We start from the raw sequence: 18072 nt of genomic DNA, 5'->3' as shown, positions 1-18072 counted from the left end.
GGTTATGCTGACCTGTGGGATTCTCAGTTTGGGCGTATTCTCGCCTGCAGGACATCTCTTCGGGCCTATTCTCGCCCGCGGGACCCTCCGTTCGGTCGTTTCTGGCCTGCGGGACTCTCCATTCGGGCCTAATCTTGGGAGCGGGAGCGGGACTCTACTCGGGCCTATTCTTGCCTAGGGGCCTCTTCTATTCGTGCTTCTTCTTGCCAGTGGGACTCTGTTCAGGCCCGTTCTTGCCTGCAGGATTCTGCGTTCGGGCTTATTCTTGCTTGCCGGACAGTGTTCGGGCGTCTTGTTGCCTGCACGGCTCCTCTACTCGGGCCTCATTTTGCCTTCGGGACACCGTTCGGGTCTATTCTTGGTCCGGGAATCTCCGTTCGGGCCTATGCTCGCCTGCTGGACTCTGTTCGGGCCTATGCTTGCCTGCGGGAATGACCGTTCGGGCCTATGTTTCCCTGCGGGACTGACCGTTCGGGCCTTTCTGACCATCGGGACTCTGTTCGTGTCTCTTCTTGCCAGCGGGGCTCTTCGTTTGGACCTATTCTTGCCTGCAGGACTCTGTTCGGGCCTCTTCTTGCCTGCACAGCCCCTCTACTCGGGCCTATTTTTGCCTGCAGGACTCTGTCCAGGCCTATTGTTGCCCCCGGAAAACTCCGTTCGGTCCTATTCTGGCTTGTGGGACTCTGTTCGGGCCTATGCTTGCCTGCGGGAATCTCCTTTCAGGGTTATGCTGACCTGTGGGATTCTCAGTTTGGGCGTATTCTCGCCTGCAGGACATCTCTTCGGGCCTATTCTCGCCCGCGGGACCCTCCGTTCGGTCGTTTCTGGCCTGCGGGACTCTCCGTTCGGGCCTAATCTTGCCTGCAGGAATCTGCGTTCGGGCTTACCCTTGCTTGTCGGACAGGGTTCGGGCGTCTTGTTGCCTGCACGGCTCCTCTACTCGGGCCTCATTTTGCCTTCGGGACACCGTTCGGGTCTATTCTTGGTCCGGGAATCTCCGTTCGGGCCTATGCTGGCCTGCTGGACTCTGTTCGGGCCTATGCTTGCCTGCGGGAATGACCGTTCAGGCCTATGTTGCCCTGCGGGACTCTCCGTTCGGGCCATTCTGGCCTGCGGGACTCTCCGTTCGGGCCTATTCTCTGGAGCGGGACTTTACTTGGGCCTATTCTTGCCTCCGGGCCTCCTCTATTCTTGCCTATTCTTGCCTCCGGGAATCTCCGTTCTGGCCTGTTCGGGCCTGCAGGACTCTGTTCGGGCCTATGCTTGCCTGCAGGAATCTCTGTTCCGCCCTACTCTGGCCTGCGGGACTCTCCGTTCAGGCCTATTCTGGCCTGCGGGACTCTGTTCGGGCCTATTCTTGCTCCGGGAATCGCCGGTCGGGCGTACCCTGTCTTGCGGGACTCTGTTCGGGCCTATGCTTGCCTGCAGGAATCTCTGTTCTGGCCTATTCTGGCCTGCAGGACTCTCCGTTCGGGCCTATTCTGGCCTGCAGGACTCTGTTTGGGCCTATGCTTGCCTACGGGAATCTCCGTTCAGGCGTATGCTGGCCTGCGGGTCTCTCCATTCGGGCCTATTCTTGCCTGCGGGACTCTCCGTTTGGGCGTATCCTTGCCTGCGGGACTCTGTTCGGGCCTCTTCTTGCCCGCACGGCTCCTCTACTCGGGCCTATTTTTGCCTGTGGGACTCTATTGGGGCCTATTCTTGCCTCCGACAATCTCCGTTCGGGCCTATTCTGGCCTGCGGGACTCTTCGTTCGGGCCTAGGCTTCCCTTTGGCAATCTCCGTTCAGGCGTATGCTGGCCTGCAGGACTCTGTTCGGGCCTTTGGTTGCTTTCGGAAATCCCCGTACTGGCCTATTCTGGCCTGCGGAATTCTGTTCGGGGCTATTCTTGCTCCGGGAATCTCTGTTCGGGACTATTCTGGCCTGTGGGACTCTGTTCGGGCCCATGCCTGCCTGCGGGGCTCTCTGTTCAGGTCTTTTTCGCCTACAGGACTCTCCGTTCGGGCCTATTCTCTGGAGTGGGACTTTAGTCGGGCCTACTCTTGCCTACGGTGCTCCTCTATTCTTGCCTCTGGGATTCTGTTCGGGCCTATTCTTGTCTGCGGGACTCTCCGTTTGAGCCTATTCTTGCCTGTGGGTTCTCCGTTCAGGGCTACTCTTGCCAGCGAGACTCTGTTCGTGCCTCATCTTGCCTGCATGGCTGCTCTACTCGGGCCTACTCTTGCCTGCGGGACTCTGTTCGGGCCTATCCTTGCTCTGGGAAACTCCGTTCGGGCATACCCTGGCCTGCGGGACTCCGTTCGGGCCTATTCTGGCCTGCGGGACTCTGTTTGGGCCTATGCTTGCCTACGGGAATCTCCGTTCAGGCGTATGCTGGCCTGCGGTATTCTCAATTTGGGCATATTCTCTCGCCTCCGGGACTTTCCTTTGGGCCTATTCTCGCCTGTGCAACTCTCCTTTCGGGCCTATTCTTGCCTGCGGGACTCTCCGTTCCGGCCTATTCTTGCCTGCGGGTCTCTCCGTTCGGGACAATTCTGACCTGCAAAACTCTCCGTTCGGACCTAATCTAGCCTCTGGGAGTCTCCTTTGGGGTCTCCTGTTGCGTGCGGGGCTGCTCCATTCCAGCCTTTTGTGCTTACGGAGCTCCGATATTCGGTCCTGTTCTAGCATGCGGAGCTCCGCTACTCAGGCCTGATTGTGCGTGCGGGGCTCTGCTACTCGGGCCTGTTGGTGCATGCGGGGCTCCACTACTTGGGCCTGTTCTTGCATGCGGGGCTCCGCTACTCGGGTCTGTTTGTGCTTGCAGGGCTCTGCTACTCGGGCCTGTTCGTGCGTGCGGGGCTCCGCTATTCAGGCCTGATAGTGTGTGCGGGGCTCCTCTATTCAGGCCTGTCCTTCCCTGCGGGACTCTATTCGGGCCTATACTTCCCTGCGGGACTCTGTTCGGGCCTATTCTGGCCTGCGAGACCCTCCGTTCGCCCCCATTGTGGTCTGCGGGACCCTCGTTCGGGCCCATTCTCGCCTTCGAGACCCTCTGTTCGGGCTTTTCTGGCCTGCGGGACTCTCCGTTCGGGCCTATTCTTGTGAGCGGGTCTCTATTCCGGCCTATTTTTGCCTAAGGGCTCCTCTATTCGGGCCTATTCTGGCCTGCGGGACTCTCCGTTCGGGCCTATTCTCACCTGGGGAACTCTCCGTTCGGACCTTTCTGACCTTCGGGACTCTGTTCGTGTCTCTTCTTGCCAGCGGGGCTCTTCGTTTGGGCCTATTCTTGCCTGCAGGACTCTGTTCGGGCCTCTTCTTGCCTGCACAGCCCCTCTACTCGGGCCTATTTTTGCCTGCGGGTCTCTGTCCAGGCCTATTGTTGCCCCCGGAAAACTCCGTTCGGTCCTATTCTGGCTTGTGGGACTCTGTTCGGGCCTATGCTTGCCTGCGGGAATCTCCTTTCAGGGTTATGCTGACCTGTGGGATTCTCAGTTTGGGCGTATTCTCGCCTGCAGGACATCTCTTCGGGCCTATTCTCGCCCGCGGGACCCTCCGTTCGGTCGTTTCTGGCCTGCGGGACTCTCCGTTCGGGCCTAATCTTGCCTGCAGGATTCTGCGTTCGGGCTTATTCTTGCTTGCCGGACAGGGTTCGGGCGTCTTGTTGCCTGCACGGCTCCTCTACTCGGGCCTCATTTTGCCTTCGGGACACCGTTCGGGTCTATTCTTGGTCCGGGAATCTCCGTTCGGGCCTATGCTGGCCTGCTGGACTCTGTTCGGGCCTATGCTTGCCTGCGGGACTCTCCGTTCGGTCCTTTCTTGCCTGCGGGACTCTCCGTTAGGGACTATTCTCTGGAGCGGGACTTTACTCGGGCGTATTCTTGCCTCCGGGCCTCCTCTATTCTTGCCTATTCTTGCCTCCGGGAATCTCCGTTCTGGCCTGTTCGGGCCTGCGGGACTCTGTTCGGGCCTATGCTTGCCTGCAGGAATCTCTGTTCCGCCCTACTCTGGCCTGCGGGACTCTCCGTTCGGGCGTATTCTGGCCTGCGGGACTCTGATCGGGCCTATTCTTAGTCCGGGAATCTCCGTTCGGGAGTACCCTGGTTTGCGGGACTCTGTTCGGGCCTATGCTTGCCTGCAGGAATCTCTGTTCTGGCCTATTCTGGCCTGCAGGACTCTCCGTTCGGGCCTATTCTGGCCTGCAGGACTCTGTTTGGGCCTATGCTTGCCTGCGGGAATCTCCTTTCAGGGTTATGCTGACCTGTGGGATTCTCAGTTTGGGCGTATTCTCGCCTGCAGGACATCTCTTCGGGCCTATTCTCGCCCGCGGGACCCTCCGTTCGGTCGTTTCTGGCCTGCGGGACTCTCCGTTCGGGCCTAATCTTGCCTGCAGGATTCTGCGTTCGGGCTTACTCTTGCTTGCCGGACAGGGTTCGGGCGTCTTCTTTCCTGCACGGCTCCTCTACTCGGGCCTCATTTTGCCTTCGGGACACCGTTCGGGTCTATTCTTGGTCCGGGAATCTCCGTTCGGGCCTATGCTGGCCTGCTGGACTCTGTTCGGGCCTATGCTTGCCTGCGGGAATGACCGTTCGGGCCTATGTTGGCCTGCGGAACTCTCCGTTCGGGCCATTCTGGCCTGCGGGACTCTCCGTTCGGGCCTATTCTCTGGAGCGGGACTTTACTCGGGCCTATTCTTGCCTCCGGGCCTCCTCTATTCTTGCCTATTCTTGCCTCCGGGAATCTCCGTTCTGGCCTGTTCGGGCCTGCGGGACTCTGTTCGGGCCTATGCTTGCCTGCAGGAATCTCTGTTCCGCCCTACTCTGGCCTGCGGGACTCTCCGTTCAGGCCTATTCTGGCCTGCGGGACTCTGTTCGGGCCTATTCTTGCTCCGGGAATCGCCGGTCGGGCGTACCCTGGCTTGCGGGACTCTGTTCGGGCCTATGCTTGCCTGCAGGAATCTCTGTTCTGGCCTATTCTGGCCTGCAGGACTCTCCGTTCGGGCCTATTCTGGCCTGCAGGACTCTGTTTGGGCCTATGCTTGCCTACGGGAATCTCCGTTCAGGCGTATGCTGGCCTGCGGGTCTCTCTGTTCGGGCCTATTCTTGCCTGCGGGTCTCTCCGTTCGTGCCTATTCTTGCCTGCGGGACTCTCCGTTTGGGCGTATCCTTGCCTGCGGGACTCTGTTCGGGCCTCTTCTTGCCCGCACGGCTCCTCTACTCGGGCCTATTTTTGCCTGTGGGACTCTATTGGGGCCTATTCTTGCCTCCGACAATCTCCGTTCGGGCCTATTCTGGCCTGCGGGACTCTTCGTTCGGGCCTAGGCTTCCCTTTGGCAATCTCCGTTCAGGCGTATGCTGGCCTGCGGGACTCTGTTCGGGCCTTTGGTTGCTTTCGGAAATCCCCGTTCTGGCCTATTCTGGCCTGCGGAATTCTGTTGGGGGCTATTCTTGCTCCGGGAATCTCTGTTCGGGACTATTCTGGCCTGTGGGACTCTGTTCGGGCCCATGCCTGCCTGCGGGGCTCTCTGTTCAGGCCTTTTTCGCCTACGGGACTCTCCGTTCGGGCCTATTCTCTGGAGCGGGACTTTAGTCGGGCCTACTCTTGCCTACGGGGCTCCTCTATTCTTGCCTCTGGGATTCTGTTCGGGCCTATTCTTGTCTGCGGGACTCTCCGTTTGAGCCTATTCTTGCCTGTGGGTTCTCCATTCAGGGCTACTCTTGCCAGCGGGACTCTGTTCGTGCCTCATCTTGCCTGCATGGCTGCTCTACTCGGGCCTACTCTTGCCTGCGGGACTCTGTTCGGGCCTATCCTTGCTCTGGGAATCTCCGTTCGGGCATACCCTGGCCTGCGGGACTCCGTTCGGGCCTATTCTGGCCTGTGGGACTCTGTTTGGGCCTATGCTTGCCTGCAGGAATCTCTGTTCCGGCCTATTGTGGCCTGCAGAACTCCCCGTTCGGGCCTATTGTGGCCTGCGGGACTCTGTTTGGGCCTATGCTTGCCTACGGGAATCTCCGTTCAGGCGTATGCTGGCCTGCGGTATTCTCAATTTGGGCATATTCTCTCGCCTCCGGGACTTTCCTTTGGGCCTATTCTCGCCTGCGCATCTCTCCGTTCGGGCCTATTCTTGCCTGCGGGACTCTCCGTTCCGGCCTATTCTTGCCTGCGGGTCTCTCCGTTCGGGACAATTCTGACCTGCAAAACTCTCCGTTCGGATCTAATCTAGCCTCTGGGAGTCTCCTTTGGGGTCTCCTGTTGCGTGCGGGGCTGCTCCATTCCAGCCTTTTGTGCTTACGGAGCTCCGATATTCGGTCCTGTTCTAGCATGCGGAGCTCCGCTACTCAGGCCTGATTGTGCGTGCGGGGCTCCGCTACTCGGGCCTGTTGGTGCATGCGGGGCTCCACTACTTGGGCCTGTTCTTGCATGCGGGGCTCCGCTACTCGGGTCTGTTCGTGCTTGCAGGGCTCTGCTACTCAGGCCTGTTCGTGCGTGCGGGGCTCCGCTATTCAGGCCTGATAGTGTGTGCGGGGCTCCTCTATTCAGGCCTGTCCTTCCCTGCGGGACTCTATTCGGGCCTATACTTCCCTGCGGGACTCTGTTCGGGCCTATTCTGGCCTGCGAGACCCTCCGTTCGCCCCTATCGTGGTCTGCGGGACCCTCGTTCGGGCCCATTCTCGCCTTCGAGACCCTCTGTTCGGGCTTTTCTGGCCTGCGGGACTCTCCGTTCGGGCCTATTCTTGTGAGCGGGTCTCTATTCCGGCCTATTTTTGCCTAAGGGCTCCTCTATTCGGGCCTATTCTGGCCTGCGGGACTCTCCGTTCGGGCCTATTCTCACCTGGGGAACTCTCCGTTCGGACCTTTCTGACCTTCGGGACTCTGTTCGTGTCTCTTCTTGCCAGCGGGGCTCTTCGTTTGGGCCTATTCTTGCCTGCAGGACTCTGTTCGGGCCTCTTCTTGCCTGCACAGCCCCTCTACTCGGGCCTATTTTTGCCTGCGGGTCTCTGTCCAGGCCTATTGTTGCCCCCGGAAAACTCCGTTCGGTCCTATTCTGGCTTGTGGGACTCTGTTCGGGCCTATGCTTGCCTGCGGGAATCTCCTTTCAGGGTTATGCTGACCTGTGGGATTCTCAGTTTGGGCGTATTCTCGCCTGCAGGACATCTCTTCGGGCCTATTCTCGCCCGCGGGACCCTCCGTTCGGTCGTTTCTGGCCTGCGGGACTCTCCGTTCGGGCCTAATCTTGCCTGCAGGATTCTGCGTTCGGGCTTATTCTTGCTTGCCGGACAGGGTTCGGGCGTCTTGTTGCCTGCACGGCTCCTCTACTCGGGCCTCATTTTGCCTTCGGGACACCGTTCGGGTCTATTCTTGGTCCGGGAATCTCCGTTCGGGCCTATGCTGGCCTGCTGGACTCTGTTCGGGCCTATGCTTGCCTGCGGGACTCTCCGTTCGGGCCTTTCTTGCCTGCGGGACTCTCCGTTAGGGACTATTCTCTGGAGCGGGACTTTACTCGGGCGTATTCTTGCCTCCGGGCCTCCTCTATTCTTGCCTATTCTTGCCTCCGGGAATCTCCGTTCTGGCCTGTTCGGGCCTGCGGGACTCTGTTCGGGCCTATGCTTGCCTGCAGGAATCTCTGTTCCGCCCTACTCTGGCCTGCGGGACTCTCCGTTCGGGCGTATTCTGGCCTGCGGGACTCTGATCGGGCCTATTCTTAGTCCGGGAATCTCCGTTCGGGAGTACCCTGGTTTGCGGGACTCTGTTCGGGCCTATGCTTGCCTGCAGGAATCTCTGTTCTGGCCTATTCTGGCCTGCAGGACTCTCCGTTCGGGCCTATTCTGGCCTGCAGGACTCTGTTTGGGCCTATGCTTGCCTGCGGGAATCTCCTTTCAGGGTTATGCTGACCTGTGGGATTCTCAGTTTGGGCGTATTCTCGCCTGCAGGACATCTCTTCGGGCCTATTCTCGCCCGCGGGACCCTCCGTTCGGTCGTTTCTGGCCTGCGGGACTCTCCGTTCGGGCCTAATCTTGCCTGCAGGATTCTGCGTTCGGGCTTACTCTTGCTTGCCGGACAGGGTTCGGGCGTCTTCTTTCCTGCACGGCTCCTCTACTCGGGCCTCATTTTGCCTTCGGGACACCGTTCGGGTCTATTCTTGGTCCGGGAATCTCCGTTCGGGCCTATGCTGGCCTGCTGGACTCTGTTCGGGCCTATGCTTGCCTGCGGGAATGACCGTTCGGGCCTATGTTGGCCTGCGGGACTCTCCGTTCGGGCCATTCTGGCCTGCGGGACTCTCCGTTCGGGCCTATTCTCTGGAGCGGGACTTTACTCGGGCCTATTCTTGCCTCCGGGCCTCCTCTATTCTTGCCTATTCTTGCCTCCGGGAATCTCCGTTCTGGCCTGTTCGGGCCTGCGGGACTCTGTTCGGGCCTATGCTTGCCTGCAGGAATCTCTGTTCCGCCCTACTCTGGCCTGCGGGACTCTCCGTTCAGGCCTATTCTGGCCTGCGGGACTCTGTTCGGGCCTATTCTTGCTCCGGGAATCGCCGGTCGGGCGTACCCTGGCTTGCGGGACTCTGTTCGGGCCTATGCTTGCCTGCAGGAATCTCTGTTCTGGCCTCTTCTGGCCTGCAGGACTCTCCGTTCGGGCCTATTCTGGCCTGCAGGACTCTGTTTGGGCCTATGCTTGCCTACGGGAATCTCCGTTCAGGCGTATGCTGGCCTGCGGGTCTCTCTGTTCGGGCCTATTCTTGCCTGCGGGTCTCTCCGTTCGTGCCTATTCTTGCCTGCGGGACTCTCCGTTTGGGCGTATCCTTGCCTGCGGGACTCTGTTCGGGCCTCTTCTTGCCCGCACGGCTCCTCTACTCGGGCCTATTTTTGCCTGTGGGACTCTATTGGGGCCTATTCTTGCCTCCGACAATCTCCGTTCGGGCCTATTCTGGCCTGCGGGACTCTTCGTTCGGGCCTAGGCTTCCCTTTGGCAATCTCCGTTCAGGCGTATGCTGGCCTGCGGGACTCTGTTCGGGCCTTTGGTTGCTTTCGGAAATCCCCGTTCTGGCCTATTCTGGCCTGCGGAATTCTGTTGGGGGCTATTCTTGCTCCGGGAATCTCTGTTCGGGACTATTCTGGCCTGTGGGACTCTGTTCGGGCCCATGCCTGCCTGCGGGGCTCTCTGTTCAGGCCTTTTTCGCCTACGGGACTCTCCGTTCGGGCCTATTCTCTGGAGCGGGACTTTAGTCGGGCCTACTCTTGCCTACGGGGCTCCTCTATTCTTGCCTCTGGGATTCTGTTCGGGCCTATTCTTGTCTGCGGGACTCTCCGTTTGAGCCTATTCTTGCCTGTGGGTTCTCCATTCAGGGCTACTCTTGCCAGCGGGACTCTGTTCGTGCCTCATCTTGCCTGCATGGCTGCTCTACTCGGGCCTACTCTTGCCTGCGGGACTCTGTTCGGGCCTATCCTTGCTCTGGGAATCTCCGTTCGGGCATACCCTGGCCTGCGGGACTCCGTTCGGGCCTATTCTGGCCTGTGGGACTCTGTTTGGGCCTATGCTTGCCTGCAGGAATCTCTGTTCCGGCCTATTGTGGCCTGCAGGACTCCCCGTTCGGGCCTATTGTGGCCTGCGGGACTCTGTTTGGGCCTATGCTTGCCTACGGGAATCTCCGTTCAGGCGTATGCTGGCCTGCGGTATTCTCAATTTGGGCATATTCTCTCGCCTCCGGGACTTTCCTTTGGGCCTATTCTCGCCTGCGCATCTCTCCGTTCGGGCCTATTCTTGCCTGCGGGACTCTCCGTTCCGGCCTATTCTTGCCTGCGGGTCTCTCCGTTCGGGACAATTCTGACCTGCAAAACTCTCCGTTCGGATCTAATCTAGCCTCTGGGAGTCTCCTTTGGGGTCTCCTGTTGCGTGCGGGGCTGCTCCATTCCAGCCTTTTGTGCTTACGGAGCTCCGATATTCGGTCCTGTTCTAGCATGCGGAGCTCCGCTACTCAGGCCTGATTGTGCGTGCGGGGCTCCGCTACTCGGGCCTGTTGGTGCATGCGGGGCTCCACTACTTGGGCCTGTTCTTGCATGCGGGGCTCCGCTACTCGGGTCTGTTCGTGCTTGCAGGGCTCTGCTACTCAGGCCTGTTCGTGCGTGCGGGGCTCCGCTATTCAGGCCTGATAGTGTGTGCGGGGCTCCTCTATTCAGGCCTGTCCTTCCCTGCGGGACTCTATTCGGGCCTATACTTCCCTGCGGGACTCTGTTCGGGCCTATTCTGGCCTGCGAGACCCTCCGTTCGCCCCTATCGTGGTCTGCGGGACCCTCGTTCGGGCCCATTCTCGCCTTCGAGACCCTCTGTTCGGGCTTTTCTGGCCTGCGGGACTCTCCGTTCGGGCCTATTCTTGTGAGCGGGTCTCTATTCGGGCCTATTTTTGCCTAAGGGCTCCTCTATTCGGGCCTATTCTGGCCTGCGGGACTCTCCGTTCGGGCCTATTCTCACCTGGGGAACTCTCCGTTCGGGCCTTTCTGGCCTTCGGGACTCTGTTCGGGTCTCTTCTTGCCAGCGGGGCTCTTCGTTTGGGCCTATTCTTGCCTGCAGAACTCTGTTCGGGCCTCTTCTTGCCTGCACAGCCCCTCTACTCGGGCCTATTTTTGCCTGCGGGACTCTGTCCAGGCCTATTGTTGCCCCCGGAAAACTCCGTTCAGTCCTATTCTGGCTTGTGGGACTCTGTTCGGGCCTATGCTTGCCTGCGGGAATCTCCTTTCAGGGTTATGCTGACCTGTGGGATTCTCAGTTTGGGCGTATTCTCGCCTGCAGGACATCTCTTCGGGCCTATTCTCGCCCACGGGACCCTCCGTTCGGTCGTTTCTGGCCTGCGGGACTCTCCATTCGGGCCTAATCTTGGGAGCGGGAGCGGGACTCTACTCGGGCCTATTTTTGCCTAGGGGCCTCTTCTATTCGTGCTTCTTCTTGCCAGTGGGACTCTGTTCAGGCCCGTTCTTGCCTGCAGGATTCTGCGTTCGGGCTTATTCTTGCTTGCCGGACAGTGTTCGGGCGTCTTGTTGCCTGCACGGCTCCTCTACTCGGGCCTCATTTTGCCTTCGGGACACCGTTCGGGTCTATTCTTGGTCCGGGAATCTCCGTTCGGGCCTATGCTCGCCTGCTGGACTCTGTTCGGGCCTATGCTTGCCTGCGGGAATGACCGTTCGGGCCTATGTTTCCCTGCGGGACTGACCGTTCGGGCCTTTCTAACCTTCGGGACTCTGTTCGTGTCTCTTCTTGCCAGCGGGGCTCTTCGTTTGGGCCTATTCTTGCCTGCAGAACTCTGTTCAGGCCTCTTCTTGCCTGCACAGCCCCTCTACTCGGGCCTATTTTTGCCTGCGGGTCTCTGTCCAGGCCTATTGTTGCCCCCGGAAAACTCCGTTCGGTCCTATTCTGGCTTGTGGGACTCTGTTCGGGCCTATGCTTGCCTGCGGGAATCTCCTTTCAGGGTTATGCTGACCTGTGGGATTCTCAGTTTGGGCGTATTCTCGCCTGCAGGACATCTCTTCGGGCCTATTCTCGCCCGCGGGACCCTCCGTTCGGTCGTTTCTGGCCTGCGGGACTCTCCGTTCGGGCCTAATCTTGCCTGCAGGAATCTGCGTTCGGGCTTACTCTTGCTTGCCGGACAGGGTTCGGGCGTCTTCTTGCCTGCACGGCTCCTCTACTCGGGCCTCATTTTGCCTTCGGGACACCGTTCGGGTCTATTCTTGGTCCGGGAATCTCCGTTCGGGCCTATGCTGGCCTGCTGGACTCTGTTCGGGCCTATGCTTGCCTGCGGGAATGACCGTTCAGGCCTATGTTGGCCTGCGGGACTCTCCGTTCGGGCCATTCTGGCCTGCGGGACTCTCCGTTCGGGCCTATTCTCTGGAGCGGGACTTTACTTGGGCCTATTCTTGCCTCCGGGCCTCCTCTATTCTTGCCTATTCTTGCCTCCGGGAATCTCCGTTCTGGCCTGTTCGGGCCTGCAGGACTCTGTTCGGGCCTATGCTTGCCTGCAGGAATCTCTGTTCCGCCCTACTCTGGCCTGCGGGACTCTCCGTTCAGGCCTATTCTGGCCTGCGGGACTCTGTTCGGGCCTATTCTTGCTCCGGGAATCGCCGGTCGGGCGTACCCTGTCTTGCGGGACTCTGTTCGGGCCTATGCTTGCCTGCAGGAATCTCTGTTCTGGCCTATTCTGGCCTGCAGGACTCTCCGTTCGGGCCTATTCTGGCCTGCAGGACTCTGTTTGGGCCTATGCTTGCCTACGGGAATCTCCGTTCAGGCGTATGCTGGCCTGCGGGTCTCTCCGTTCGGGCCTATTCTTGCCTGCGGGACTCTCCGTTTGGGCGTATCCTTGCCTGCGGGACTCTGTTCGGGCCTCTTCTTGCCCGCACGGCTCCTCTACTCGGGCCTATTTTTGCCTGTGGGACTCTATTGGGGCCTATTCTTGCCTCCGACAATCTCTGTTCGGGCCTATTCTGGCCTGCGGGACTCTTCGTTCGGGCCTAGGCTTCCCTTTGGCAATCTCCGTTCAGGCGTATGCTGGCCTGCAGGACTCTGTTCGGGCCTTTGGTTGCTTTCGGAAATCCCCGTACTGGCCTATTCTGGCCTGCGGAATTCTGTTGGGGGCTATTCTTGCTCCGGGAATCTCTGTTCGGGACTATTCTGGCCTGTGGGACTCTGTTCGGGCCCATGCCTGCCTGCGGGGCTCTCTGTTCAGGTCTTTTTCGCCTACAGGACTCTCCGTTCGGGCCTATTCTCTGGAGTGGGACTTTAGTCGGGCCTACTCTTGCCTACGGTGCTCCTCTATTCTTGCCTCTGGGATTCTGTTCGGGCCTATTCTTGTCTGCGGGACTCTCCGTTTGAGCCTATTCTTGCCTGTGGGTTCTCCGTTCAGGGCTACTCTTGCCAGCGAGACTCTGTTCGTGCCTCATCTTGCCTGCATGGCTGCTCTACTCGGGCCTACTCTTGCCTGCGGGACTCTGTTCGGGCCTATCCTTGCTCTGGGAAACTCCGTTCGGGCATACCCTGGCCTGCGGGACTCCGTTCGGGCCTATTCTGGCCTGCGGGACTCTGTTTGGGCCTATGCTTGCCTACGGGAATCTCCGTTCAGGCGTATGCTGGCCTGCGGTATTCTCAATTTGGGCATATTCTCTCGCCTCCGGGACTTTCCTTTGGGCCTATTCTCGCCTGTGCAACTCTCCGTTCGGGCCTATTCTTGCCTGCGGGACTCTCCGTTCCGGCCTATTCTTGCCTGCGGGTCTCTCCGTTCGGGACAATTCTGACCTGCAAAACTCTCCGTTCGGACCTAATCTAGCCTCTGGGAGTCTCCTTTGGGGTCTCCTGTTGCGTGCGGGGCTGCTCCATTCCAGCCTTTTGTGCTTACGGAGCTCCGATATTCGGTCCTGTTCTAGCATGCGGAGCTCCGCTACTCAGGCCTGATTGTGCGTGCGGGGCTCTGCTACTCGGGCCTGTTGGTGCATGCGGGGCTCCACTACTTGGGCCTGTTCTTGCATGCGGGGCTCCGCTACTCGGGTCTGTTCGTGCTTGCAGGGCTCTGCTACTCGGGCCTGTTCGTGCGTGCGGGGCTCCGCTATTCAGGCCTGATAGTGTGTGCGGGGCTCCTCTATTCAGGCCTGTCCTTCCCTGCGGGACTCTATTCGGGCCTATACTTCCCTGCGGGACTCTGTTCGGGCCTATTCTGGCCTGCGAGACCCTCCGTTCGCCCCCATTGTGGTCTGCGGGACCCTCGTTCGGGCCCATTCTCACCTTCGAGACCCTCTGTTCGGGCTTTTCTGGCCTGCGGGACTCTCCGTTCGGGCCTATTCTTGTGAGCGGGTCTCTATTCCGGCCTATTTTTGCCTAAGGGCTCCTCTATTCGGGCCTATTCTGGCCTGCGGGACTCTCCGTTCGGGCCTATTCTCACCTGGGGAACTCTCCGTTCGGACCTTTCTGACCTTCGGGACTCTGTTCGTGTCTCTTCTTGCCAGCGGGGCTCTTCGTTTGGGCCTATTCTTGCCTGCAGGACTCTGTTCGGGCCTCTTCTTGCCTGCACAGCCCCTCTACTCGGGCCTATTTTTGCCTGCGGGTCTCTGTCCAGGCCTATTGTTGCCCCCGGAAAACTCCGTTCGGTCCTATTCTGGCTTGTGGGACTCTGTTCGGGCCTATGCTTGCCTGCGGGAATCTCCTTTCAGGGTTATGCTGACCTGTGGGATTCTCAGTTTGGGCGTATTCTCGCCTGCAGGACATCTCTTCGGGCCTATTCTCGCCCGCGGGACCCTCCGTTCGGTCGTTTCTGGCCTGCGGGACTCTCCGTTCGAGCCTAATCTTGCCTGCAGGATTCTGCGTTCGGGCTTACTCTTGCTTGTCGGACAGGGTTCGGGCGTCTTCTTTCCTGCACGGCTCCTCTACTCGGGCCTCATTTTGCCTTCGGGACACCGTTCGGGTCTATTCTTGGTCCGGGAATCTCCGTTCGGGCCTATGCTGGCTTGCTGGACTCTGTTCGGGCCTATGCTTGCCTGCGGGAATGACCGTTTGGGCCTGTGTTGGCCTGCGGGACTCTCCGTTCGGGCCATTCTGGCCTGCAGGACTCTGTTTGGGCCTATGCTTGCCTACGGGAATCTCCGTTCAGGCGTATGCTGGCCTGCGGGTCTCTCCGTTCGGGCCTATTCTTGCCTCTGGGACTCTCTGTTTGGGCGTATCCTTGCCTGCGGGACTCTATTCGGGCCTCTTCTTGCCCGCACGGCTCCTCTACTCGGGCCTATTTTTGCCTGTGGGACTCTATTGGGGCCTATTCTTGCCTCCGACAATCTCTGTTCGGGCCTATTCTGGCCTGCGGGACTCTTCGTTCGGGCCTAGGCTTCCCTTTGGCAATCTCCGTTCAGGCGTATGCTGGCCTGCGGGACTCTGTTCGGGCCTTTGGTTGCTTTCGGAAATCCCCGTTCTGGCCTGCGGAATTCTGTTCGGGGCTATTCTTGCTCCGGGAATCTCTGTTCGGGACTATTCTGGCCTGTGGGACTCTGTTCGGGCCCATGCCTGCCTGCGGGGCTCTCTGTTCAGGCCTTTTTCGCCTACGGGACTCTCCGTTCGGGCCTATTCTCTGGAGCGGGACTTTAGTCGGGCCTACTCTTGCCTACGGGGCTCCTCTATTCTTGCCTCTGGGATTCTGTTCGGGCCTATTCTTGTCTGCGGGACTCTCCGTTTGAGCCTATTCTTGCCTGTGGGTTCTCCGTTCAGGGCTACTCTTGCCAGCGGGACTCTGTTCGTGCCTCATCTTGCCTGCATGGCTGCTCTACTCGGGCCTACTCTTGCCTGTGGGACTCTGTTCGGGCCTATCCTTGCTCTGGGAATCTCCGTTCGGGCATACCCTGGCCTGCGGGACTCCGTTCGGGCCTATTCTGGCCTGTGGGACTCTGTTTGGGCCTATGCTTGCCTGCAGGAATCTCTGTTCCGGCCTATTGTGGCCTGCAGGACTCCCCGTTCGGGCCTATTGTGGCCTGCGGGACTCTGTTTGGGCCTATGCTTGCCTACGGGAATCTCCGTTCAGGCGTATGCTGGCCTGCGGTATTCTCAATTTGGGCATATTCTCTCGCCTCCGGGACTTTCCTTTGGGCCTATTCTCGCCTGCGCATCTCTCCGTTCCGGCCTATTCTTGCCTGCGGGTCTCTCCGTTCGGGACAATTCTGACCTGCAAAACTCTCCGTTCGGATCTAATCTAGCCTCTGGGAGTCTCCTTTGGGGTCTCCTGTTGCGTGCGGGGCTGCTCCATTCCAGCCTTTTGTGCTTACGGAGCTCCGATATTCGGTCCTGTTCTAGCATGCGGAGCTCCGCTACTCAGGCCTGATTGTGCGTGCGGGGCTCCGCTACTCGGGCCTGTTGGTGCATGCGGGGCTCCACTACTTGGGCCTGTTCTTGCATGCGGGGCTCCGCTACTCGGGTCTGTTCGTGCTTGCAGGGCTCTGCTACTCAGGCCTGTTCGTGCGTGCGGGGCTCCGCTATTCAGGCCTGATAGTGTGTGCGGGGCTCCTCTATTCAGGCCTGTCCTTCCCTGCGGGACTCTATTCGGGCCTATACTTCCCTGCGGGACTCTGTTCGGGCCTATTCTGGCCTGCGAGACCCTCCGTTCGCCCCTATCGTGGTCTGCGGGACCCTCGTTCGGGCCCATTCTCGCCTTCGAGACCCTCTGTTCGGGCTTTTCTGGCCTGCGGGACTCTCCGTTCGGGCCTATTCTTGTGAGCGGGTCTCTATTCGGGCCTATTTTTGCCTAAGGGCTCCTCTATTCGGGCCTATTCTGGCCTGCGGGACTCTCCGTTCGGGCCTATTCTCACCTGGGGAACTCTCCGTTCGGGCCTTTCTGGCCTTCGGGACTCTCTTCGGGTCTCTTCTTGCCAGCGGGGCTCTTCGTTTGGGCCTATTCTTGCCTGCAGAACTCTGTTCGGGCCTCTTCTTGCCTGCACAGCCCCTCTACTCGGGCCTATTTTTGCCTGCGGGACTCTGTCCAGGCCTATTGTTGCCCCCGGAAAACTCCGTTCAGTCCTATTCTGGCTTGTGGGACTCTGTTCGGGCCTATGCTTGCCTGCGGGATTCTCCTTTCAGGGTTATGCTGACCTGTGGGATTCTCAGTTTGGGCGTATTCTCGCCTGCAGGACATCTCTTCGGGCCTATTCTCGCCCGCGGGACCCTCCGTTCGGTCGTTTCTGGCCTGCGGGACTCTCCATTCGGGCCTAATCTTGGGAGCGGGAGCGGGACTCTACTCGGGCCTATTCTTGCCTAGGGGCCTCTTCTATTCGTGCTTCTTCTTGCCAATGGGACTCTGTTCAGGCCCGTTCTTGCCTGCAGGATTCTGCGTTCGGGCTTATTCTTGCTTGCCGGACAGTGTTCGGGCGTCTTGTTGCCTGCACGGCTCCTCTACTCGGGCCTCATTTTGCCTTCGGGACACCGTTCGGGTCTATTCTTGGTCCGGGAATCTCCGTTCGGGCCTATGCTGGCCTGCTGGACTCTGTTCGGGCCTATGCTTGCCTGCGGGAATGACCGTTCAGGCCTATGTTGGCCTGCGGGACTCTCCGTTCGGGCCATTCTGGCCTGCGGGACTCTCCGTTCGGGCCTATTCTCTGGAGCGGGACTTTACTTGGGCCTATTCTTGCCTCCGGGCCTCCTCTATTCTTGCCTATTCTTGCCTCCGGGAATCTCCGTTCTGGCCTGTTCGGGCCTGCAGGACTCTGTTCGGGCCTATGCTTGCCTGCAGGAATCTCTGTTCCGCCCTACTCTGGCCTGCGGGACTCTCCGTTCAGGCCTATTCTGGCCTGCGGGACTCTGTTCGGGCCTATTCTTGCTCCGGGAATCGCCGGTCGGGCGTACCCTGGCTTGCGGGACTCTGTTCGGGCCTATGCTTGCCTGCAGGAATCTCTGTTCTGGCCTATTCTGGCCTGCAGGACTCTCCGTTCGGGCCTATTCTGGCCTGCAGGACTCTGTTTGGGCCTATGCTTGCCTACGGGAATCTCCGTTCAGGCGTATGCTGGCCTGCGGGTCTCTCCGTTCGGGCCTATTCTTGCCTGCGGGACTCTCCGTTTGGGCGTATCCTTGCCTGCGGGACTCTGTTCGGGCCTCTTCTTGCCCGCACGGCTCCTCTACTCGGGCCTATTTTTGCCTGTGGGACTCTATTGGGGCCTATTCTTGCTTCCGACAATCTCCGTTCGGGCCTATTCTGGCCTGCGGGACTCTTCGTTCGGGCCTAGGCTTCCCTTTGGCAATCTCCGTTCAGGCGTATGCTGGCCTGCAGGACTCTGTTCGGGCCTTTGGTTGCTTTCGGAAATCCCCGTACTGGCCTATTCTGGCCTGCGGAATTCTGTTCGGGGCTATTCTTGCTCCGGGAATCTCTGTTCGGGACTATTCTGGCCTGTGGGACTCTGTTCGGGCCCATGCCTGCCTGCGGGGCTCTCTGTTCAGGTCTTTTTCGCCTACAGGACTCTCCGTTCGGGCCTATTCTCTGGAGTGGGACTTTAGTCGGGCCTACTCTTGCCTACGGTGCTCCTCTATTCTTGCCTCTGGGATTCTGTTCGGGCCTATTCTTGTCTGCGGGACTCTCCGTTTGAGCCTATTCTTGCCTG

Source organism: Loxodonta africana, assembly GCF_030014295.1.
Source record: "Loxodonta africana isolate mLoxAfr1 chromosome 22 unlocalized genomic scaffold, mLoxAfr1.hap2 SUPER_22_unloc_1, whole genome shotgun sequence".
Classification (NCBI taxonomy): domain Eukaryota; kingdom Metazoa; phylum Chordata; class Mammalia; order Proboscidea; family Elephantidae; genus Loxodonta; species Loxodonta africana.
The sequence above is the reverse complement of the archived record's forward strand: the minus strand, read 5'-3'. Positions refer to the sequence as shown.